Source organism: Bos indicus x Bos taurus, chromosome 18, assembly GCF_003369695.1.
Source record: "Bos indicus x Bos taurus breed Angus x Brahman F1 hybrid chromosome 18, Bos_hybrid_MaternalHap_v2.0, whole genome shotgun sequence".
Taxonomy (NCBI): Eukaryota; Metazoa; Chordata; class Mammalia; order Artiodactyla; family Bovidae; genus Bos; species Bos indicus x Bos taurus.
Genome location: NC_040093.1, coordinates 7270603 through 7296853, shown reverse-complemented (window position 1 = coordinate 7296853; position 26251 = coordinate 7270603). Strand labels below are relative to the sequence as shown.

Here is a 26251-nt window from a genome sequence, read left to right as displayed (position 1 = left end):
AGTCTACTGTCTGCCATCCAAATATTAACCTTAGAATTTAAGATTCCATTCACATCATGAGAAGTCAGTACAGTAAGATTTTGTCCATTAATTATTTTTAAAGCTTCAGGTGCTAATAAAGCCGCTGCCCCAATTACTCTTAGGCAGTGGGGCGACCCAAATGAAATTACATCTGATTTTCTGCGTAGATAAGCAATAGGTTGCTGGTGTGGGCCTCGGGCTTGTGTCAAAATTCCCAAGGCCATACCTTTTCTTTCAGTGAGAAATTAAATCCTGACCCTGTGGGCAAGCTCAAAGTGGGAGCTTGCAGGAGGGCAGTCTGAAGAACCTTAAAAGCCTTTTGAGTATCTGGAGACCAAACCAGTTTGTCTGTTGGGGCCTGCTGAGTTTCAGCTCTAAGTTTATATAAAGGTCAGGCAAGTTCCCCATAACCCGGAATCCAAATACGACAGTAGTCTGTGATTCCCAGAAATCTTCGCAATTGTCTTAAAGTCATAGGTAGGGGATGATTTAGTACGGGTTTAATTTTCAGGGCCTATGGCCCTAATCCCTTCTGATATGATTAGGCCCAGATATCTAACCGATGGTTGACAAAGCTGAGCCTTTTCTCTTGATGCCTTATAACTGCAGCCTGCCAGAAAGTTTAAGAAATCTTCTGAGGCTCTTGAACAAGCTTATTCTGTCTCAGCACAGAGCAAAATATCATCTACATATTGTAACACCACCACTTCAGAGCTATTAAAGTTTTGTAGATCCCGTGACAAACTTTGTCCAAATAAGTGAGGACTGTCATGAAATCCCTGGGGCAAAACTCTCCAGGTTAACTGAGAAGCTGGCTGTGTAGGGTCTTCAAAGGCAAATAGAAATTGACTTTCTTCCGCCAAAGGCACAGCATAGAAAGCATCTTTTAAATCAAGTACTGAGAAATATTTGGCTCACTCAGGAATTTCAGACAATAGAGTATAAGGATCAGGCACCACGGGGTGTAAAGGAATTACAGCCTCATTTATTATTCGTAAATCTTAAACTAGTCTCCATTTTCCATTTGATTTCTTTATACCCAAAATAGGAGTGTTGCATGGAGTGTTACAGGGAACTAATAGTCCCCGCACCTTTAAATTTTCGATGATGGGTTTTAACCCTTCCTTAACCTCAGGTTTCAGTGGATACTGCTTCTTATGTGGAAGTAAGTGTGGGTCTTTGAGCTTGACAACTACAGGAATAGCATTTTGTGCTCGACCCACAGATTTTCCATCAGCCCATACTCTAGGATTTATATTTTGTTCAACTAAAGGGAGAGAAAGGGAGGGCTCCATAATCAGGAAAACAGAGGCATGGACCTTGTTCTGTGTCAGTTCAGTTCAGCTGCTCAGTCGTGTCTTACTCTTTGAGACCCCATGAATCGCAGTACGCCAGGCCTCCCTGTCCATCACCAACTCCCAGAGTTCACTCAGACTCATGTCCATCGAGTCAGTGATGACATCCAGTCATCTCATCCTGTTGTCCCCTTCTCCTTCTGCCCCCAATCCCTCCCAGCATCAGAGTCTTTTCCGATGAGTCAACTCTTCGCATCAGGTGGCCAAAGTACTGGAGTTTCAGCTTTAGCATCATTCCTTCCAAAGAAATCCCGGGGCTGATCTCCTTCAGAATGGACTGGTTGGATCTCCTTGCAATCCAAGGGACTCTCAAGAGTCTTCTCTAACACCACAGTTCAAAAGCATCAATTCTTCGGCACTCACCCTTCTTCATAGTCCAACTCTCACACCCATACATGACCACAGGAAAAACCATAGCCTTGACTAGATGGACCTTTGTTGGCAAAGTAATATCTCTGCTTTTGAATATGCTGTCTAGGTTGGTCATAACTTTCCTTCCAAGGAGTAAGCGTCTTTTAATTTCATGGCTGCAGTCACCATCTGCAGTGATTTTGGAGCCCAAAAAATAAAGTCCGACACTGTTTCCACTGTTTCCCCATCTATTTCCCATGAAGTGATGGAATCGGATGCCATGATTTTCATTTTCTGAATGTTGAGCTTTAAGCCAACTTTTTCACTCTCCACTTACACTTTCATCAAGAGGCTTTTTAGTTCTTCTTCACTTTCTGCCATAAGGGTGATGTTATCTGCATATCTGAAGTTATTGATACTTCTCCCAGCAATCTTGATTCCAGCTTTTGCTTCTTCCAGCCCAGCATTTCTCATGATGTACTCTGCATGACATACTCCTTTTCCTATTTGGAAACAGTCTGTTGTTCCATGTCCAGTTCTAACTGTTGCTTCCTGACCTGCATATAGATTTCTTAAGAGTCAGGTCAGGTGATCTGGTATGCCCATCTCTTTCAGAATTTTCCACAGTTGATTGTGACCCACACAGTCAAAGGCTTTCGCATAGTCAGTTAAGCAGAAATAGATGGTTTTCTGGAACTCTCTTGCTTTTTTGATGATCCAGCGGATGTTGGCAATTTGATCTCTGTTCCTCTGCCTTTTCTAAAACCAGCTTGAACATCAAAAAGTTCACAGTTCACATATTGCTGAACCCTGGCTTGGAGAATTTTGAGCATTACTTTACTAGCGTGTGAGATGAGTGAAATTGTGTGGTAGTTTGAGCGTTCTTTGGCATTGCCTTTCTTTGAGATCGGAATGCAAACTGATCAGTATATTCCTCCCCAAAGGGGTGATGGAGACTCTGGCACAATCAGAAACTCGAATGAAAATAGCACAGAATCTCAGTTACAGCATAAAGAATAACTGAAATAATACCCTTTGGCTCGTCCAGACAGTCCCATTACGGAAGTGGATTGGGAAGGAAGTGGGCCAGGGGATTCAGTAAGCACGGGGTAAGTTGTCCCAGTATCTAAAAGAAAATCGACAGATTGGCCCCCCACAGTTATTAATACTTGGGGTTCCTCAGGTGTAATTAGGATGGGAGCTTGTGTGGGGACCCCTGGGCACCTTCAGTCCTGGTTGTCTTGAGAGTGTGACCCCAGGTATCATTATGACAACACAGTATTTTAAGAGAAACCTCCTTTTAAGTTTGTATAGAGAAGGAAAAAAATATCGCTAGTTTGTTTCCTCCTGCCGCTTAAGAGAGATAAAAATGTCTGACACTTGCAGCCTATTTCCTCCATTTGGAGACCCCCTGGCCTTCCTGCCTGTTACCCTCTCAACATCGTGTAATAAAACAGACATATTTTCAACTGTGGTTTTACCAAAGACATGAATTGTGTGTATGTTGTTATGTGTGCACACACAAATGGATATTTCTGGTCTTAGCTCTTTACCAGAGAATAACGGAGGTATGACATTAGATCTTGTGAAATTAAAGGCATTTCTTTGAGAAATGGGGGGAAAAAAGAACATTTAACATGATAAAACCAACAAAATAAAATGCTTCTACCGGCATCCAGCTTCAGCAGCCAGGGATTCAACCTGAAGGGGTGAGCGGTGTCAGCACGAAACGAGACAGCCTCTCAGTTTTCTTGGACTGCCTATTTATTTCAAGCTTATGATTCTTTTTTATACTTTTACAAAAACATTAGGTCAGGGGTTTGACATTTTCAGTTCCCCCTGACCCAGATTTGTTGTCTCCATGAATCATTGTTGCCCCTCAAAAGGAGTTCTTGCCTCAGAGATTCTCTTATTTACTTCTTCTCTTGTGTCCTTGTGAATACGTTGTAACTCATGCTAATGTCTGGGCTGCATACCACATCCCTCAGTTTATTTCTTATCTTTCTAAGTCCTGTTTGCCCCTAGTATCCTGGCTCACTATTTCTTAGAAAGGGCTTCTAGCTGTTAATATCTCTAAAGTCCCTAAACTCTATAAGCTATAATAGAATATGCTAAGATTACAACATGCCTTAAGTCTTTAGCTTCTAACTATTTTAAATATTCCTAAGCGCTAAATTCAGCAAACTCCTTTGCCAAAAACACTTTCCTTACAAATAGGCTTCAGATAGCAATCACTCTTTTGTAAAACTCCTTGAACAAATGTCAGTGATTAACTTTATGAATTATTCGCTGAGCACAGCTGCAGAAGGCTTTGTGCCTTCTCATGCAGTACTCTTGCCTGGAAAATCCATGGACAGAGGAGCCTGGTAGGTTGCAGTCCATGGGGTCGCTAAGAGTCGGACACGACTGAGCGACTTCACTTTCACTTTTCTCTTTCATGCATTAGAGAAGGAAATGGCAACCCACTCCAGTATTCTTGCCTCTAGAATCCCAGGGACTGCAGAGCCTGGTGGGCTGCCATCTATGGGGTGACACAGAGTCGGACACAACTGAAGCGACTTAGCATTAGAATGCTCCTCTCAAGAACAGTAAGCACCTTAATATTCTTTTCAGTCAACTCAGCCAAGGAAAGGAAAAAGCAAGTCAGAATCACAAAGCCTAACCTCTTCATCTCGGTTCTGTGCCTGCGGGACAAAGAGAAGGGGTTGTGGCCGTGCCTCCGTTTTGTCAGTAATGCCTAACGCGGCTCCCAACATGCTTCATTCTTTCCTTTCAAAAAAAGAAAAACAAAACAAAACACCTAGTTTAACTGGTTAGTTTAGTGGTCTGTTTTCTCCATTTTCTATGATCAGTGAAAAAAAAAAAGTGAGCTGTGTGGTGATATGAAGATGTTTCCCTCAGGTCCCTTTTTGACTTTTCTGTGCAAATGAGGAAGGATGGACTGGATTGACTTGGGACCTTCCAACAGAGCCTCTCTATTCATAATGAAAAAGATTGCTCAGATCCTATTTCTAAGCTGACCCGTTACACTGTTTTTTGTACCAGTGGATATATATTTGCAATTCTGTATTTTTAAAATATTTTACTGCAGTCTTATAATAAAGAATTACCTGCTTGGTATCACTTTGACCCAATCTTGAAAGAAAAGTTTCTTTTGCTCAGATACATGACAGATGTTCATGGTCTTAAATGGGACGGGCAATAAGGACAAACTTGGCCCCCTTGCCCTTCAGCCTCCCATTTCACTATTCAGTTATACCCAGTTGTCTTCACTCAGCTCAGACCTTCTCATAAACGGCTTCTCTCTGGGCCTGAGGGAGCCCACTTGTAACATGGAGATGAGCAACTAGACCGGAAACTCTGAGCGTGAGCAACACTGACCCCTGAAATGATTAGCCAAATTGGCTGTGTGTCTGTGTGTGGCAGTTCTGGTTTGGAGGGAGTTTCTGGTGGTAATTCGAATTTTAAATAGATCCCAATCCTCCCTCAATGAAAAACGAAAAGGAAAACTGTAGGATGGAGGCAGGATCACAGGCTCAGAATTAGATGACTTCTATGAATAAGGCTAAATCTGAAGGGAGTTTTTTTTTTTTTTTTTTATGTCCTGACATTCAGACCTCCACTGGCTTTCATCTGTTCTTGGGACAAAAGCTTACTCCTTGCTGTGGCTCCACAACTCTCTGTCAAGCTCAGGGCCCTGTCAGTGTCTCCAGCCTCATCCCGGGAGCTGACCCTTTCTTTGCTCATGGTTTAGCCTGTCCTGGTCTCATTTACCTTTTCTCTGTTTCTAAATACCAAAACCATTTCTGTCTGGCATCATAGTTCCTTTTCTCACCTTCAGGTCACCCTGGCTCAGGCCCTTTGTCACCCTTCAAGTTTAGGCTCAGAGAGGTCTCCCCATCCCCTCCTAACAGTCTCTCTCATGTTACCCAGGTTTATTGCCTCTGTATCAGTTGCCATCAGCAGAAATTAAGGCCCTTCTTCATGGGTTATTTTGAGTCCTTCCTGGTTCCCCTCTTTTTAGGGCTGATAGTGTTCTTCTTCTTCCCAGTGTGGCTGCAGTACCTGATACTGGAAATGTCTTTAGATGACTGGACTATGGGTTGAGCTGAATAATCCTCAGGGAAGACCAAGAGAACAGGGCAGGTGATGAAGATGTTTCCCATGTTCTGGACATTTCAGCTATAATTGATCTTTACCCCATGTGACTACTTAATTACTCAAAAGATGAGCCAAGAAATATAGGAAGTCCTGAAAAGCCCTACAGAGCTGGTGTCCTCAAGCAGTGTGCTAAGATGTCCCCATGTTTAGTCTGCTGGGTTTCGTCCTCTGCAGCCCCCAGATCTAAGCTCTGTCCATCCAGGACCAGTCACCATCGTGGACAGCAGCTTTGCCATCTAGGAGTTCATGTGCTCTTGTCAGTGATTGTGATTTCAGTGCACTGAGGATGAGCAGAAATCCAAAACCTAATGGGGCAGGAAGGGGACGCTGCCCCCCGCTCCCCCCAAGAGGCAGAATATTTTCCAAATAGGTGTGGATGGAGAAAACAGGAGATAGTGAGACCTGGACACCCTTGCTTTGAGACTTCCTCATCACAAATGCCTTTGTACGTGGACTCCATAATGTCCCCAGGTGGTGGCAGACTTTCCCAGGAGGGCCAGTTTCTTGATTTTCATACTAAATGTGCAGTGTCCTTTGGGTGGTAGTTCGTGTGCACATGTCTTGTGATCCCCTTTGCCAAGAAATCCCTGTGTGCTTTAGTCTTGCTTAGTTCAGTCATGCAGGGAGGAGAGGTAGACAAATGGGGAAAGTGGAGGGAGCCTGGTGGGGTCTGCAGGAGGCTTGGAGCAGTATTTGGGGGCATCAAGGTGAGCCCAGTGAATGGAGCATGCGCCCATCCCAAGTGTAGTTGCAGGGACAAGGCAGGTGTGGATCTGTTGGAAAATAGTGTCTCAGTTCAGGTTGCAGAACCTGGAAGTGGGTTTGTTGGAAAGCCCGCATGGAATGGTTTGAGGTTCCAATGCCTTAGCTCGTGTTCCTGGGACAGCAGTGCTGAGGCTGACACTTGCCTGCGCAGGTTTGATTTGACAACTTGTGACCACACGTGAGCAGCAACGAAGGACGTGGAATTCAGCCAAGAGAAGTCTTTTCCACTGTTAGAACTGTGGCCTGGGCTGAGCCCGCAGATACCTGTGTGTGCAGGAGGATGGGAGCCTTGGGCTTGAGGGGCTGGTTCTAGCAGGTGCCCCCAGCATCCACTCACTCCCTGGCTTTTGTTGGCTCTTTTAGCAGGCAGGCACCATAGAGTAACAGGGAACATCTCAGGTCATTTTTTGCATCAACTTTGGTATCATTGTGTACTTGGGGTTGCCGGTGAAGAAAGCTTCATGTGCATTTGGGAAGATGCCAAGAGAATCTGGAGTGTTTCCTTGGAAGATGCTGAGGTCTCAGTGGGCCATGTGCATCATTGGAATGATCCGTCGTTTTCATAGTCTTTGGAGATTTTGATGTTTGACCTGGATCACTCACTGTAAATGAAAATATGGTGTCTTGTGTCTGTGGATCCTTGGGTGTCCTCTTTGTATTTTGCCTCATGCATGAGTTATCAGGGCTTGGAATGCTTTGTGTTTGTACAAGAGGGTCAGAGGCTCATTGTGGGCTCTGTGGACACTCTGTTGGACACCATGAAAGTTTGTAAGTTTGTTTGAGTCCCGCCGGGAAAATAGGAGTACTAAGGTTAAGATCACAGAATGCTTGTTATAAGGTGGTCCTGCTCGATAGCGATCTCTGGGCCCAACCTGAGAAGAGTCATAAACTCCTGTGATGTAGGGGAGGATGGCTCCAAAAAATCAGAGGGCAGCGATGCCACAGTGATCTGCAGCCTGGAGGCTTGTCCTCTAGAAGATGCAGCTGCAACTGTCTTGCTGCCAGGCTGTGTTCTCTGTTATCCACTACTGTCCCTCCCCTAGTAAGCACACATACAGGCACAGTACAGAAAACACGGAATCTTAACTGCACTGTTGGTGGTAATGTAAATGGTACTGCTATGTGGGAAAATAAAATGGAAGTTCCTTAACAAATTAATATAGAACAGGCCTGCTGCTGCTGCTAAGTGGCTTCAGTCGTGTCCGACTCTGTCCGACCCCATAGGCAGAAACCCACTAGGCTCCCCCGACCCTGGGATTCTCCAGGCAAGAACACTGGAGTGGGTTGCCATTTCCTTCTCCAATGCATGAAAGTGAAGAGCGAAAGTGAAGTCGCTCAGTCCTGCCCGACTCTTAGCAACCCCATGGACTGCAGCCTACCAGGCTCCTCCATTCATGGGATTTTCCAGGCAAGAGTACTGGAGTGGGGTGCCACTGCCTTCTCCATTAGAACAGGCCTACAGGCCTACAGTCAATCAAACCCATTTCTGACAGATATCCAAAGGAAAAGCAATCAGTTTTTCAGGGATATGTCCAGTCCCATGAGTGTGACTGGATTTACAGTAGCCAAGGCATAGACATAGCCCAGATGTCTCTTGACGAAAGAATAGGTTACAAAAGTGTGGTATAGAAATATTTATTATATACTGTATATTCATGAACTATTTTTTCTCTGTATATAAATATAAAAATCAAGGATCCTGCATTTATGCCAGAATGAATGAACCTAGAGAACATTATGCCAAGTTAAATAAGCCTCACAAAGGAGGACAGACACTATGTGGATACTAGAATTGTCAAACTCATAGAGCCATCGAGTAATAAGGCTGTTACCAGGAGCCGGGTGGAAGGGGAAATGGGGCACTGGTAGTCAAAGAGTAGAGATTTTCAATTGTAAAATAAGTAAGGTCTGGGGATCTGAGGTACTGCATGCTGCCTGTAGTGTTTCTATATCCTTGAAATTCGCCCAGAGAGAAATAATACAGTGTACTCATAGGTGGATGTGTAACTTACTCGAGTATAATAATTATTCAGTGTACGAGTCTATGACATGATCACTTTGTACACAGTACATTTATACCATTTTTGTTAGTTACACCTTAGTAAGGCTGGGAAAGAAAAAGAGAGTTGGGGGGTGCTTTTCTCCTCTGAATGGTGCTCAGTCCGGGCTTCACGTTTCATTGATGACACATTTTGCATACACATGTGCCGGAGTCCAGCTCTAGCAGCCAGGGAATCAGCCTGAAGAGATGAGCAGTGTCGGCGGAGGATGATGCAGCCTCTGACTCAAGGTACGGGACTGCATGTTTATTTCAAGCTTCAGGTTCTCTTTTATACTTTGACAAAAGCATTAAGTCAGAAGTTTGGCATTTTCAGTTCCCCTCACCCAGATTTATTGTCTCCATAAAACATTGTTGCCCTTCAAACAGAGTTTCTGCTTCAGCAATTCTCTCAGAATCCTGTTTAACTTGTGATTACATTGTAACTCATGCTTATGTCTGGGCTGCATACCACATTCCTCAGTTTATTTCTTATCTTTCTAAATCCTGTTTGCCCCTAGCATTCTAAGCTCACTATCTCCTGAAATGGCTTCTAGCTGTTAATATCTCTGAAATTCTTAATCTCTATAAGCTATAGTAAAATATGCTAGCACTACAACATTCCTTAAATTTTTAGCTTCTAACTATTCTTAATTATTCCTAAACCCTAAATTCAGCAAACTTCCTTTGCCATAAACATTTCCCTCACAAATAGATCTCAGATGACAATCCTTCCCATGGCCTCAAGCTGTGGCCTACGTGCTCATCCTGGAACACTCTTTGTAAAGATCCTTGAACAAATGTCAATGGTTAACTTTATGGATTCTTCTCTGGGCACAACTGCACAAGGCTTTGTGCCTTCTCATCCTCCTCTCAAGGACAATAAGCACCTTAACATTCTTTTCAGTCAACTCAACCGAGGAAATGAAAAAACAGGTCAGAATCACAAGACCTAACTCCTTCATCCCGGGTCCATGCCTGTGGGACAAATAGAGGGGTTTGGGGCCGTGCCTCCATTTTGTCAGTAATGCCTAACGCGGCTCCCGACACACGTTTTGTACCCTCTGACCAGAGATTCCCCTTCAGGTAGTTTGTGTTGGTCCACAGCTCGAGAGTGTTTAAGATGCCCCAGTTGATTCCAGTCTGGATCCCTCACTGAGCATCAGGACTCTGAGTCCTCCCAGTCCTGAGGGCTCAGATCTGGGCTGAGGAGGGGATGCTCTGTTCTGAGTGGGGATGGATCAGGGCCTGCTGTGTGACCTGAAGGAGATTGCCTGGTCAGCAGAGGTGCCTCCTGCTGCTGTGTACATGAGGCCTCACCAGGAGGGGAGTGTGATCTGAGGGAAAGTGTGGGAATGTCCCATGGTGGTCTCTCTGCAGGTTTTGACTGTCCTGAGTCCCTCCTGAGACAGTGGCCACAGGGGACTGTCTGTTCCTCATGGTGAGGGCTTCGCTGTGTGTGTGGCTGGGGCTCAGGAAGAGGATGTGTTGACTCTAAGCATTAAACAGCATGTTTTCAACTTTGATAATAGACCTCTGAAGACTCGTGTTGCCTAGGAAGCCCTGAAGTTAAGGAAGAGGAAAGAAAAGGAGTGAGGCATGGCTCTTTCTCAGGTAAGGTCATATTTAGTCTGTCCTTCCTGAAATGCCCTTCTCTGGACTCGCTAATCATGTCTGACTCTGGAGTGTCCTGTGTGACTCCTGTACACGCACACTCACCTGGGGCCTTCCCTCAGGCCCTGTCGTCTCCACTTAGATCCCATCTCCCCATGACCCGGTGACCTGGCCCTTGTGAGGAGGCTCCCCTGGGCACCATCCTGGGCCGAACTTCTCACCCATGGGTTGGAGACAGGGTCTCAGTGCTGTTGGGCAGCAGGGATTGCTTAGGGCCTATCTGGATGCGCTGTCTGCTGTCAACCAGGGTAAGGAAACTGCATGTGGAAGTCAGGTGTGTGCACAGTAGCTGGTCAAATCTGGGAATCAGATCAATTGAGCCTGTCCTTTCCCTTTTGTGTATCTTGACATCCTTGTGAATATACTTTACATATCCACAAAGAATTATGTCTGAGTACTGTGTTCTGTTCAGTTGGTTTATTTGTCTGTTTTTATACCAGTACCACCTCACCTTGATTACCTTGTAATAGTTGTTGAAATAGAAAGACCTCCATCTTCCTTCTTCAAGAGTTTTGCTGTTTGCTCTTTGAATAGTTCTATGAATTTCACCATGGTTTATTCTGCTTCTATAAAGATTGTCTTGGCAGTTTTGATAATGAATTAATTGGTTTATTGATCCTTTGGTTATTAAAGAATCTTTTTTCATATAGTATGTTTCTTTTGTAATCTTTATGATTTTTACTGATGAAACTTTGTCTTGTGGGAAAGAAGATAAATTTACTTCTTTTTCAATTTGGGGACCTTTGATTTCTTTTTCTCATCTAATTGCTCTAAGGGTTTCAGTGCTTTGTTGAACTGTAGTGCAGAGTGTGCATCCTTGCCTTCTTCTTGACCTCAGAGGAAAAGCTTTCATTCTTTCCCCATTGTTGTGCTGTTTTCATAATGGCATTTATTATGTTGATGTTGGTATAATGTATTGTTTGTAGTTTATTGAGTGTTCCATCTTGAAAGGTTGTCAAAGTTTTGTCGAATGGTTTTTTCCTTCATCGAGATGATCCTGGTTTTTTTTTTCCCCTTTAATCTGTTAATGTAGTGTGTCATATTAATTGATTTTTGTATGTTGACTTCTCCTTGCCTTATATGAATAAAATCCGTTTGGTTATGGTGTCAGATCTTTTTATTTATTTATTTAAATTATTTTAATTGAAAGATAATTGCTTTACAGAAGTTGTTGTTTTCTGCCAAATACCAACATGAATCAGCCATAGGTATACATATGTGCCCTCCCTCCCATCTTCCTCCCGATCCCACCCTTGTAGGTTGTTAAAGAGCCCCTGTTTGAGTTCCTTGAGTCAGTCAGCAAATTCGCATTGGCTCTCTACTTTTATATATGGTAATGTAAGTTTCCATGTTACTCTCTGCATACATCTCACTCACCCTCTCCTTCCTCCCCCCCCCCCCCCCCATCTGTTCTGTTTCCATTTCTCCAGATCTTTTAAATATGTGTTGAAGTTGGTTTGTAAGTATTTTAATTTTGCATCAGTATTTGTCAGGGGTATTGGTTTCTAGTTTTCCTTTCTTGTGTCTTTGGGAAATCAGCAAACTATTAGAATCATGCTTGCTCCATAGAATTACAGGATTAGTGGTAATTCTTTTGTAAATGTTTGGTAGAATTTGGTCCTGTATTTTTCTTAGAGGTTTCTGACTACTTTTTAAATCTCTCTAGTTATAATGGGCTTCCTTAGTGACTCAAATCATAAAGAAACTGCCTGCAGTGTGGGAGACCCAGGTTCCATCCCTGGGTTGGAAGATTCCCTGGAGAAAGGAATGGCTGTCTAGTCCAGTATTCTTATCTGGAGAAATTCCATGGACAGAGGAGCCTTGTGGGCTACAATCCATGAGGTCACAAAGAGTCAGACATGACTGAGTGACTAACACTTTCACTTTCAACACTTATCAATTTTTTTATTTCTTAATAAGTAAAATAGTTTGTATGTTTCTGAGAATTTGCCAGTATCTCCTATATTCTGTCATTTATTGGCATTATTGGTCATAGTACTTCCTTATCTTTAGAAACTTTCTTTGACCTCAGTTGTATTCACTTCTGTTTCATATCTGTTTTTAGTTACTTGAATCTTTTTTTCTCTTTTCCTTAGTCTAGGTGGGGATTTTCCTACATAGTTTTTTCAAAACATCAACTCTTGGTTTGTTGATTTTTGTATTTTTCTACTTTCTGTTGTATCTCTGGTTTAATCTTTCTTATTTACATGTTTCCTTCTGCTAAACGAGTTTAGTTTGTTTTCCGTTTTTTGCTTCCTAAAGGTCTAAAAATAGATTTCAGATATCAGATCTTTTCTGTTTTTTACTGTAAGCATTTAACAGTTCAGACTTTCCTTTTAGTACAGTGCTCTCTGTGTGTTATAAATTTTGTAATGTTTTCTTTTCATTTTCATCCATGTATTTAAAAATTTCCATGTGATTTTTTCTTAGACCCATTTGTGGTGTAAGAGTGAGCTGTTTAATGTCCACATTTGAGGAATTTTCTTTTTTTCTTGTGTTTATTTCATTGTTGTCAGGGAAGATACTTTCCTGCTATCAGTCTCTTAAGATGGTTAATTTTGGCCTAACATGTGGTCTCTGATAGAGAATGCTTTATGTGTCCTTGAGATACATGTGTTTTATGCTTTTGTTGGGCCATGTGGTCTGTACATGCCTGTTCAATGTTTGCTTCATTTTTCTGAGATATTTAATGTTAGATGTATATGTATATTTTACTTGTTACAGCTTTTTGGTAAATTGACCATTTTATCATTATACAATATTTATCTCGTTGCAGTTTTTTTTTTTTTTCCAGTTTATTTTGTCTGATATAACAGTCTCCCCTGCTCTCTGTAGGATGGACTGTCTTTTTCCATCCTTTCACTTTTCACCTTTCCATGTCCTCACAAACATGAGTACTACCTGTTTCACCTCTCTGACAAACTCTGTGTCTCTTGCCCTGGGATTTTCCTCCTGTTACTTCCGGTGGCCCCTGCCCATGCGCATCGTATGGTGGTGAAAGACAGGCCCCCTGGACTGCTCCTTTCATGCCACTGTAATTTCAGAAAGAATGTATTGAATGTTTCCTTCCTATCATGATGTTTCTTGAGATAGTCTTGCTTAATAACTATATTTTTTTCCATATTCTTTTTTGCCATGATTTTTAATTCTCCAAGAAGTTTTTTTACTTTGCTATTGTGATACTTTTTTTTGTCATAATCTAATGACTCTTCTAATTTCAAATCACTGTTTTATTAATGGAAAAAAAAAGTAAAGAAAGTCTTTGGCTTCTGTTAATGCCTTGCTATGTAAATTTAAATGGGTAAAATTTTATTTGTATCTTTGTATATGGTAATTTTATTATGAATTGAGTTCAAGTATTCTTTTTTTTTTTTTACTGTTTTTACCTGTTTTCTCTTGGTAGCCTAGTATAGAATCCTGTTGACAAACTCAACTGAGTACAAAGGATACATTTTTATCATCTCAAAGGTGTTGAAATACATGTAAATAAAAGGATGATATAAAATTGTCCAAAAAAATCTGTCAAAAGACAAATCCTCTCGTGTCAGTTAATTTTTTATAGATAAGCATGCATACATGTGCAAGTCTGTGGTTTAGATAGAAGACATCATGATTTAAAAACTACATATCACCTTTTTTTTTTAAGTTGAAATTATGTTATCAGTATAATCTGTGGCCTTGGAATTTTCTAAACAATCCTGTTAGTGTTTTAAGTAGTAAATTACTAACAGTTGTGTTTCTGTATCCACGTCTATAATGACCTTTCATGCCAGTCCAAATTGTTCACCGTGGACTTTTTTTTTTTTTCATATTAATACAATATTTATTTGTTTTCCTTCTGTCAAACCCTGAGCCCACCACTTTCCCCAGGCTGCCTGAGGAGTTACAGGAAAGGGAACATACAGGGCAGACAAAGGAGAAAGAACTATGGGAGGTGGAAACAGCTCCTTCATATCGTGAAGAAGATGAGCTAGACCACCATCAGGCAAAAGAGCCCCATGGCCTTTGAGGGCCAAGCCCATGGCATAGAAGAGCTATTGTTTGAGAGAAGGGTTCCTGGCATAACAGTGATGAAGCTCCCGAACACAGTCCCACTTCCAGGCCTGGAGCCAGCCACCCTTGCTGTGGCAGCTCCAGCTTCAGGGAACTTGGCTGCTGTGTCAAAGTCCTTTGAAATGGCACTGGTTAGGAAGCTGAGGCTAGGAATAAGTGAGATGGTCGGGGGACCTGGGGCTGCCAAGCTGCTGTGGCTCTCATCGGTCAGTATCTCCAGTCCTTCACCACCACTGTGGACAGTGATCACTCAACAGGGAGGAGGTTCTCCTGATCAGGGAGGGGGTAGAGACTAATTTGGCGCAGGTGTCCATTTTCAAGGGATGAAGGCCCAAGGCCCGAGAGCTGCTCCCCTTGCAGAGAAGACAGAGGGGCAGGGAGGAGGCTCACCTTGGACTTCTTTCAAGTTTTCTTTAGAAGCCCTCTGTCAAAGGACTTTTAATGTTCTCTGTATTACTTAACTGTTAGATGTTTAAGCTTCAGTTGCTGAGCCCAAGCTTTTGAGTTCAGGTGCTTCATGTAACATTTCTTACCTTCTTGACCTGAGTCGAGTTTCTCAGAGTGTCTGTGACACAGGTTTTCTTCTGTAAGGTGGGAACAGATCATTGTTTAATGAGCTATTACATTGATGACAGATTCTTGCCTGTAAAGTACTTATTTAATGTTTAGAGTAATACTATAGTAATTTAGAGCAACAGGAAGCCTTCAGACGCTTTTGGTCCTTGCTGCTGTTATCAACATCATAACTGAAAGTTTTGACCTTTCCATTGAAAGGGCCGTGGATTTCATCATCTCTGAAGATGCCACTCATGTTGTACCTCATCTAGATAATGAATTGCACTCACTGGGTAGAACATAATATCTGACACTTCTGTATAGCCACAACAGTTTTGAGCTTTATTTATTTCATGGATTTTGAACAATGATGAGAAATCCATATTAATTGGAGGATCTCATAAGGTCTTAGGGCAAAGCATAAGAAATTAAAATTAGAGATCCATAATTTCTCCAGATACCCCTGCATGGATCTGTTAGAACACATACTTGAACGAAGTCAATCCTTAGCCCTTACTACCCTTTCTCTTTTGCATGAAAATGAGAACTTTTCATGGCCCTTTTGGTGACGTGTGGTTTCATTTCAGGAACGACTGACCTGTGAGGATGTGGCCATCGAATTCACTCACGAGGAGTGGGTATTTCTGGATCCTGCTCAGAGGGCCTTATACAGGGACGTGATGCTGGAGACCTATAGGAACCTGCTATCTGTGGGTGAGGATGACTTCCTTCCCGAGCTGCCCTTGGGTATCTGCATTTTCCCTGTGTGCCCCCTTGGGAGGCCCTGATGTCTTTCATCTGAGAGTTCTGGTGACTGGGGCATGACACAGCTTCACAAGGTTAAACTGACCCTCTTCAGATGCTGTGTCTGTTTCATGTCATATCTGAGGTTGTCCCAGAGCTTAATCATGTACAAAGCTCACTGGCAAGTGTTAAATACCAAAAAACCCGATTTCCTATTTTGTACCTTTTGACTTTTGGCTCAGTGTTTTAAAAAATCCACAGCACTTTAGATTTCTCTCTTCTGATAACGCTGAATATCTATTTGTTTGTTTTTGCTTGCTTGTTTACTTTTTTTTTTTTGCTGTGCCATTCTGCATGTGGGATCTTAGTTCCCTGACGAAGGATGAAACCTGCACCCCCTGCATTGGAAATGCAGAGTCTAAACCACTGGATCACCAGGGGAGTCCCAGAATTTCTGTTTCTGATCTGAATAGTATTTCAACATTGGAGCAGGAGAAAAAGCTCTGGACAGTGGGGAGTGATGTAAAAGTAGCCAAAAATACAATGTATAAAGAAAAACAAGTATTTCAAAAGGGCTGTTTTTTTCTGTTTAGGAGTGGGACAAGTTGGTGATTGGATCCTCTGTGGTTGTTACTTAGGAAAATGTAAGGAGAGTGGATAGAGAGATCGTCTTTTTGATCCTAGATCCTACGAGGGGAGCATATGTGAATCTCGCAGGCTCTTAGCTTGCCATCTGTAGGTTGAGAGCATGGTCACATCTCAAGATGCTGTGATGTCTGACGTTCATGTTGTATTATTTTTACTCTTGTACTGCCCTACCCAGTCTAGGAATGTGAACTGTTCCTGATGTTACATTCTCCTTACTTTGTATCCTTTTTCCTCTTAAATTTCTTTGAAATATATTCCTGAGGGTCTGAAATTTTATCTAGTTTCCTTGCTGTGATAATCCACCTATGTTTAATTGGCAACCTCTGGTGAGTCTCTGTGGAGTGGATTTACTAGGTAACAGAAAACTGTGATGGAGACACTATCCCTAATGTTATTTTCTTGCTCTGTACAAAGTCACCACTTGAAGCTATCCAGTAGAGTGGTCAGTATGTTCTAGGATTATGAGAGAGAAAGTATCACGAGAGCCCGATACATCTTTCCAGGTTATTTTATGGCTTTGGAGACTCTGTCAAGGTCACCGTGACAGTGTTGTTCATGTGTATCAAGGACCATATATTTTAGCCTCTGTAAATGGTATGGGAATTTATCTCAGGACAGCTTTGTCCAAGTTCACATTCTCATATCTATGAGGCTATTGGCTGCACTGTTGTTCTGGGCATTGTAGGTATTTTTTATTTTATCATTAAGTTCAAATTTCTGTATTACTCTTAATGTTTCTGTTTTGTATTTGCAATGCGTTGGATGGTTGATTGGGAAATGGTCCCTATGGTGGAACTGGTGATCAGTCCCTCTTAAAATTCTTTATATATTCTTTGTACTCATTTACTATCAGATGTATGACTTCCACATATTTTCTCTTTTACTGTTGATTGTCTTTTCAAACTCACTGCACTTTAATGCACAGTAGTTTATAATTTTGATATAGTTCAATTTATTGATATCTGGTTTTATTTTGTGGCCTGTGCTTTTGGTGTTATATCTGGTAAATCATTTGTGGGTCCAGTTTCCAGAAACATTTCCTGTATGTTTACTTCCAGGAGTTTTATACATTTGGGACTTAGGTTTAGGTCTTTGAACCATTTTGAGTTCATTTTTGTCTATAGTGTAAGATAATGTTCCAAGTAAATTCTTTTGCTGGTGGGTATTCAGTTTGTCAACATGTCTTGTTTCATAGACTGCTTCCCCCATTTAGTAGTTTTTACACCCTTGCGAAACATCTTTTGAACATTTGCACAAGAGGTGTTTTTGTTTTTGTTTTAACCATTCTTTTTAGGTATGATGCTGCTGCTGCTGCTAAGTCGCTTCAGTCATGGGTGCCTCTGTGCAACCCCACAGACGGCAGCCCACCAGGCTCCTCTGTCCCTGGGATTCTCCAGGCAAAAACACTGGCATGGGTTGCCATTTCCTTCTCCAATGCATGCATGCATGTACACCAAGTCACTTCAGCCATGTCCGACTCTGTGCGACCCCATAGATGGCAGCCCACCAGGCTCCTCTGTCCCTGGGATTCTCCAGGCAAGCGTACTGGAGTGGGTTGCCATTTCCTTCTCCAGTTTTTAAGTATAGTTAATTTACAATGTTGTGTTTCAGGTATACAGCAGTTTACAAGATACTCAATATATTTCCCTGAGCCATTATATCGTAGGTTCTTGTTGTTTATCTGTTTTGTATATATATTAGTTTGTATATATTTAGACTCCTAATTTATCTCTCCCTTTCCTGCCCCCATCACCATCCTGTACTATCCCCTTTGGTAACCATAACTTTGTTTTTTATGCTGGTGAGTTTATTTTGTGAATAAGTTCATTTGTATCATTTATTTCAGTTCAACATATAATATCCCATGATATTTGTCTTTCTCTGTCTGATATCCATTAGAATAATCTCTAAGTCTGTCTATATTGCTGCAAAAGGCATTACTTCATTGTGTTTTATGCGGTGGAGGTGGCAACCCACTCCAGTGTTCTTGCCTGGAGAATTTCATGGACAGGGGAGTCTGGCAGGCTGCAGGCCATGGGGTCTTAAAGAGTTGGACACGGCTGAGCTACTTTCACTTCACAATATTCCCTTGTATATATGTACCACATATTCTTTATCCCTTTGTCTGTCAGTGAACATTTAGGTTGCCGCCATGTTTTGGCTGGTATAAATAGTGCTGCTAACAACATTGGGGTGCATGTATCATTTTGAATTAGTTTTCATCCTTTCTGGATACATGCCCAGGATTGGAATTGCTGGTTCATGTGATAGCTCTATTTTTAGTTCTTTATGGAACCTCCATGCTATTCTCCAAAATGGCAGTACCAATTTATGTTCCTTCCAACAGTGTAGGAGGGTTCTCTTTTCTCCACACCCTCTCAAGCATTTATTGTTTGTAGACTTTTTGATGGTGGTCATTCTGACCAGCGTGAGGTGATACATTTTTGTAGTTTTGATTTGCATTTTTCTCATAAGTAGAGACGTCAAACATCTTTTCAGGTGACTGTTGGCCATCTGTTTCTCTCCTTTGGAGAAGTATCTGTTTTGATCTTCTGCCCAGTTTTTGATTGGGTTATTTGTTTGTTTTGATATCAAGCTGTATGAACTGTTTGTATATTTTGGAAATAAATCCCTTATAGGTATCATTATTTGCATATATAGTCTGCTAGTCCAAAAGTTGAATTTTTGTTCTTTTTTTGGTTTCCTTTGCTTTGCAAAAAGGTTTTAAATTTAATTAGGTCTCATTTGTTTGATTTTGCTTTTATTACCATGACTCTAAGAGATAGATCCAAAAAAATTTGCTGACATTTATGTCAGTGTTTTGCATTTGTTTTCCACTATGAATTTTATAGTATCCGGCCTTGCATTTAGATGTTTAACACATTTTGAGTTTATTTTTGTATGTGGTGTTAGAGAATGTTGTAATCTCATTCTTTTTCATGTAACTATCCATTTATGCCAGCATCACTTATTGAAGAGACTTCTTCATTCTATATTCTTTCCTCCTTTGTTACAGAATAATTGACACTAAGTAAATTAGTTTATTTCTGGGTTTTCTATCCTGTTCTACCGATCTGTGTTTCTGTTTTGTGCCATCATCATACCACTTTCCTAGTGGCTCAGACGGTAAAGCCATCTGTCTACAATGCAGGAGACCCAGGTCCAGGTTCAGTCCCTGGGTCAGGAAGATCTGCTGGAGAAGGAGATGGCAACCCACTTCAGTATTCTTACCTGGAGAACCCCATGGACAGAGGAACCTGGTAGGCTACAGTCGATGGGATCACAAAGAGTTGGACACGACTGAGTGACTTCACTTTCACTTTGTTGACTGTCGGTTTGTAGCATAGTCTGAACTCAGGGAACATGATTCCTCCAGCTCTGTTCTTTGTCAAGATCATTTTAGATATCAAAGTCTTTTGTATTTTGGTACAAATTAAGTTTTTCTTTGTTTTATGAAATATGTCATTGTTAATTTGATAAGGGTTGCACTGAAAATGTTGATTGCCTTGGATAGTATGGTCATTTTGACAGTGCTACTTCTTATGTATATGTTTGTGCCATCTGTTTGTGTCATCTTTGGTATCAGTCATCAGCATCTTATAGTTTTATGAGTACAGTTCTTTTGACTTCTTAGGTAGGTTTATTCCTTAGAATTTTATTCTTTTCTATGAAATGGTGAATGGGATTGTTTGATTAATTTCACTTTCTGATATATCATTATTAGTGTATAGAAATGCAGCAGTTTTCTATATATTTTGTATCCAGCAAGTTGACTCATTGATGAGGTCTAGTAGTCATCCGGTGGCATCTTCGGGATTTTCTGTCGGTGGCATCATAGTGACAGTTTTACTTCTTTTTAAATTTTTTTAACTTGAATTCCTTTTGTTTCTTTTTCTTTTCTGATTGTTGTGGCTAGGACTTCCAAAAATATGTTCAATAAAAGTGGCAATAGTGAACATTCTTGTCTTATTCATGTTGTTAAGGGGAATACTTTCAGTGTTTCCCTGTTGAGTATGATGTTAGCTGTGTGTTTGACATATACAGTCTTAATTATGTTGAGGTGGGGTCCATCTGTGCTGACTTTCTGAAGGGTTTTTATCATAAATGGCACTTGAATTTTGTCAGAACCTTTTCTGCATCTATTGATGATCATATGGTTTTTAGTCTTCAACTGTTAATGTGGTGTATCATAGTGATTAACTTGTGGATACTGAGAAATCTTGCATCCCTGCAATAAATCCCACTTGATCATGGTATGATCCTTTTGTGTATTAGTAACTGTTTGAATCTGCTCTTTTGAACTCAGGGAAGGTCTAGGAGAATAAAGCCTTTTTCTACGAAAAAGAGTTGGGTGCCTCAGAAAGGCTTTTGTAACTGGGAAGGTCTTCCAGAGTCAGTTTCAGTCCCTCCTTTTCTTTGATACTCCTCAATCTTGAGATGAACATGTGTGGAAGAAGAAATGAAATAAATGTCCAATAGAGAGGTTAATCATACTTGACAGAGGAACCCAGATTTAGATAGCCTTTTCCTGGATTTTCCTTCTAATTTCTGCTGATAAGATTCTTACACAATATCCTGGAATATTGTGTATGTTTTTCTTGAATATAAGCATTCCATTGTAACTTACAAAATTCACAGTTGGATACATTCCATTGTAAATAGTATAACAGGTATTATCCTGCTTTCTCCATATATCACAGTCATTTTTAAAAATTTCTCTGTTTCTGTCCCATACCCATAGTATAATGCCCATAAACTTGCTGAACCAGTTCTTTTCTTTTAAGGTCAGTATATTAGTTTGTGCTCTCAGTTATTTTCCCAAAGACATGCAGTCACAAGCTGATATCTGACATAAACCTGTGTACCCTATGCTCCACGCAGGCCCTTTCTTTGTCCTGACCATTTGTCACAGAGTACCTTGATATGGATGGAAACATTGTTCTTACCTATCACATCCCTCTATGTTCTACATACTCTCACTGTAAAGATAATATCTGGTCATTTATTGAACAAGTTTCTCAGGACATGACCTAAATCACTCTGTGCATCCATGATAACTCACAACCCATTTTGAGATGGGATGGTTGAATAATAGTTAAACAGACTACTTCTGACTTGTATGTTCCTTGACATTTTCTTTCTTAGTTCTTTGTATGTTTTTTTTTTTTTTCTTTCTTTTTTAAAATATTTTCTAGTCTATTCATTTTGTGGGTCGTCATGTTTACAAATAAGTTTTCTCAGTCTGTAGGTTCAGATTCATATCCTGGTTCTCTTACCACTTAGTGCGCCAATTGGGTGTGTTTCCTGCTCTGATTAGAGAAAAACATGTTATTTTACCTCAAGCCTTTTAAAGCAAATTAGTGCTGTCAGTAGTACATGTTTTATAGTAAATACTCAAAATGTATTTTTGTTTAAAAACGGTAATATCTATATTCTGTCATGTTCTTTATGATACGACTTTATCTATATTTTATCTTTTTAAATTTTTATTTATTTTTTAATCGAAGGATAATGGCTTTACAGAATTTTGTTTTCTGTCAAACCTCAACTACATTATATCTTGTATGCTTTTCACTTGCAACATTTTTCAGCAATATTGTGTCTAATCCTAGTCAATAAATACACAAAGCACTCTTTATTATATTTTGGTGCCATTAAACTAGGTAATTAAGAATAGTGCATGGCTAGACATCAGTCTTCCTTGATGGCTCAGTGGTAAAGAATTCACCTGCTAATGCAGAAGATGCAGGTTTGATCCCTGAGTCAGGAAGATCCCGTGGAGAAGGAAATGGCAACCCACTCCACTATTCTTGCCTGGGAAATCCCATGGACAGAGGAGTCCAGTGAGCTATAGTCCATGGGTCGCAAAGAGTCAAACACGACTGAGCGACTGAACAACAACAACATAGGTAGGGATTGCTTTGTTTATTGGCTGTGAGAAAACTGGTGAATATTTTACGTCTTAATTTATGTATCATTTACAGATGATGGTCTTTTAGCGTGTATTCTGCAATACAGCTGACACATAACTACTTGTTAACATTGTAAAATGCCTTTTCTTTTTGGGTATGTAGTTCTAGAGCAGATTTAGAAAACTACGTTGTTTCCAAAAAATGGTTTTAGTCATATTCTTCATTTTCTCATTTGTTTTTAATTGTAAACAACCAATTATGAATAGTTATTAATTGGGTAAGCTTCAATTAGAATTATTTACTGTTATAATATATAATATTGTGTTTAGAATTTATTTATGTATAGTAAGTATGGAGAATACAGTGATAGTGTAATATTTTTCTTTTCAATTTGAGACAACTATTGATTGATACCTTCCTAAGGGTCCTGGTAGAAAAATACTCTGTTTTTGAGAGTTGGCGTAAGATTGTCCAATGTGAGTGTGTTTGGCATATGGTTTTTAAAACTAGGCTACCTTAACGGTGAATTTATACTATGCTTTCTTAAGTTAAGAATTCTATTCCTTTAGTGTTTCTAAAACTTAAGGTCATCATTGTGGTGTTTCATAACTTGGCACAAGTATTACTTTTGGTATAATATATATTCAACATGAAACATTTATTTTTGAATTATTGTGAGCAGGATACCTATGATTCTTTTTATCTTGTAGATATCTCTCCTACACATGTGATTAAGCATTTACAACTGGAAGCGAACAGTGATAAAGTAGAAACATTCCAAACATTGATGCTGGGAAGACCTGAAAGCTGTGAAATCAAACATTTTCATCTTTGGCAAAGTGAGGAAAATATGTGTGACTTTGAGTGTCAGGGGAGAGATGACAGAAGCAATTACAAAGGGACATCTGTAAGCCTTAATGGAAATGTGCCTGATGGAAGAGATTTGCATGATAGAAAGGATGCAGGAATCAAGCCCTTTGGAAACAGGTTTGGATTTAACTTTCAAGATAAACTGCAGATATTTCAAACTGGCAGGATAATTTCTGAATATAATGAAGTTGAGAGGTCTGTCAACAACAGTTTCTTATTTAAACCACTTCAAAGAATTCCTCCTTGTGTCCAAACCAGTGTTTCTAATATATATGGGAATGATTTTATGAATCCTTCAGTAATAACACAAGAACTCAAAGCACACAAGGAAAATCCTTACAAATGTGATGAGTGTGGCAAGGCTTTTAGTCACAGCTCACACCTCAGGAGACATAAGAAAATTCATACAGGAAATAAATTATTTAAATGTGATATATGTGGCAAAGTCTTCAGCAGAAATTCAAACCTTGCTGTTCATCAGACAGTTCATACTGACGAGAAACCTTACAAATGTGATGAGTGTGGCAAGGCCTTTCGTGTAAAGTCATCACTTCTAAGTCATCAGACAGTCCATACTGGTGAGAAACCTTACAAATGTAATGACTGTGGCAAGGCCTTTCGTATAAAGTCATCACTTTTAAGTCATCAGACAATTCATACTGGCGAGAAACCTTACAAATGTGATGAGTGTGGCAAGGCCTTTCGTGTAAAGTCATCACTTTTAAGTCATAAGACAATTCATACTGGCGAGAAACCTTACAAATGTGATGAGTGTGGCAAGGCCTTTCATGTAAAGTCAATCCTTTTAAGTCATCAGACAGTCCATACTGGAGAGAAACTTTACAAATGTGATGAGTGTGGCAAGGCCTTTCGTGTAAAGTCATCACTTCTAAGTCATCAGACAGTCCATACTGGTGAGAAACCTTACAAATGTAATGACTGTGGCAAGGCCTTTCGTGTAAAGTCATCACTTTTAAGTCATCAGACAATTCATACTGGCGAGAAACCTTACAAATGTGATGAGTGTGGCAAGGCCTTTCATGTAAAGTCAATCCTTTTAAGTCATCAGACAGTTCATACTGGAGAGAAACTTTACAAATGTGATGAGTGTGGCAAGGCCTTTCGTGTAAAGTTATCACTTTTAAGTCATCAGACACTCCATACTGGTCAGAAACCTTACAAATGTGATGAGTGTGGCAAGGCCTTTCCTGTAAAGTCAACCCTTTCAAAGCATCAGGCAATTCATACTGGTGAGAAACCTTACAAATGTGATGAGTGTGGCAAGGCCTTTCCTGTAAAGTCAACCCTTTTAAGGCATCAGACAGTTCATAGTGGTGAGAAACCTTACAAATGTGATGAATGCGGCAAGGCCTTTCCTATAAAGTCAACCCTTTCACAGCATCAGACAATTCATACTGGTGAGAAACCTTACAAATGTGATGAGTGTGGCAAGGCCTTTCGTTTAAAGTCAGTCCTTTTAAAGCATCAGACAATTCATACTGGACAGAAACCTTACAAATGTGACGAGTGTGGCAAGGCCTTTCGTGTAAAGTCAACCGTTTTAAGTCATCAGGCAGTTCATACTGGTGAGAAACCTTACAAATGTGATGAGTGTGGAAGAGTCTTCCGTAAAAAACCACAGCTTCAACGTCACTGCAGAATTCATACTGGAGAGAGACCTTTTAGATGTAATGAATGTGGCAAGTTCTTCAGTCAAAATTCACACCTTAAAAGACATCGGAGAATACATATAGAGAAACCTTTCAAATGTTTTGAGTGTGGAAAATCCTTTACTCAGGTCACAGCACTCACTAAACATCAGAAAATCCATACATAAGAGAAACTTATGTGAATGTGGTATATAGTAGAAGTCTTCAAACTTCAAAGTTGAAAATGCACACCCTACTGTTGGTCAGAGAATTCATACTACTGAGAAACCATACAAATATCGTGAGTGTGACGACATCTTAGGCTTCATGAGAAAATTCATACTGCTTAGAAGCCAGATATATATGTATTGATTAGTCAGGTCTTTAGAACATGAATTCATTCTAGAAAGATTACTCACTGATTTCATAAATGTTAAAAAAAGAAAGAAAACCCTATCCTCCCATCTCACATCTCACCAGTAGTATCAGAGTATGTATCCTGGAGAAAACACACAGCAATGGAGCCATACTTCCCAGACTCAGTGGTTGTGGCAAATCCTTTACCTTTTTCACTCTATGTATTCTCTGATGACTTTAGTTCAGGTACTCAGCAACTGCAGTAAGTCCAGATTTGAAGAGAAGCTACAGAGATCTTTTTGTGTAAAAGAAACCCGAATTCTAACTCAGCAAAGATGATTCTTTGGGACAGTAGTCCACCATTTTTTGGTCTCCTGGCTTTCTGAATAAAGTCACTATTCCTTGCCCAACAAGTAGTCTCTCAGTTTATTGGCCTGTTGTGTGCTGAGCTCTATGAGCTTGGCTTTGGTAATACATTGATCAAATGCATTTGCCATATGCGTTTCATGATGGTCTCTGGGAAGGAATCAATGAGATGAAGGGGCTGACTTCATTAGATACAATTCATTCACATCCACGTTTCCTGGAAAAACACACAGCCTGAATTACAAAATTCAATAGTGTGTGTGAATTAGCAACAGGGAGAGCAGAAAATAATGTAAAACTAGGACATGACTCCTCATGGTCAGTAGGATCAGGAAGCCCTTCCGTACATAGTCCAGCCTATTATAAAACATAATGTTCTACCAACTGACCTTGAACAGATTAGGCAAGATGTTAAAAGGACTGGGCTTTTTGTAGGAGAGGGACAGTTACCAGGGACTGATGGTGTGCTAGGAACAATGCATAGGAAAAGGGTCATGTTCTCCATTGGATAGAAATAACTGTTGTATATATGATTAAAGAAGAGTTACTCTTATTTGTGGAATTTGAAGACAGAACTGTCACGATCTTTGTAGACCGACCGGGACCTGGGGACTGGAGTTGATGAGAAGAAGGAAGCAGGGGACCCAAGTCTCGAGTGAAACAAGGATGCTTTATTTGCAGAAATGCATGTTTATGTATCTTTATACAAGGCAGCTTTAGGCAGTAAAAAAT

General features: G+C 40.4%; 2 pseudogenes; one reads left to right on the top strand and one right to left on the bottom strand.

Moving 5' to 3' along the window:
* LOC113875582 overlaps window positions 1–25566 on the top strand; it is a 32999-nt pseudogene extending 7433 nt beyond the window's left edge.
* On the bottom strand, window positions 14010–15017 carry LOC113875611 (annotated as a pseudogene).
* Window positions 25567–26251: the final 685 nt, after the last annotated feature.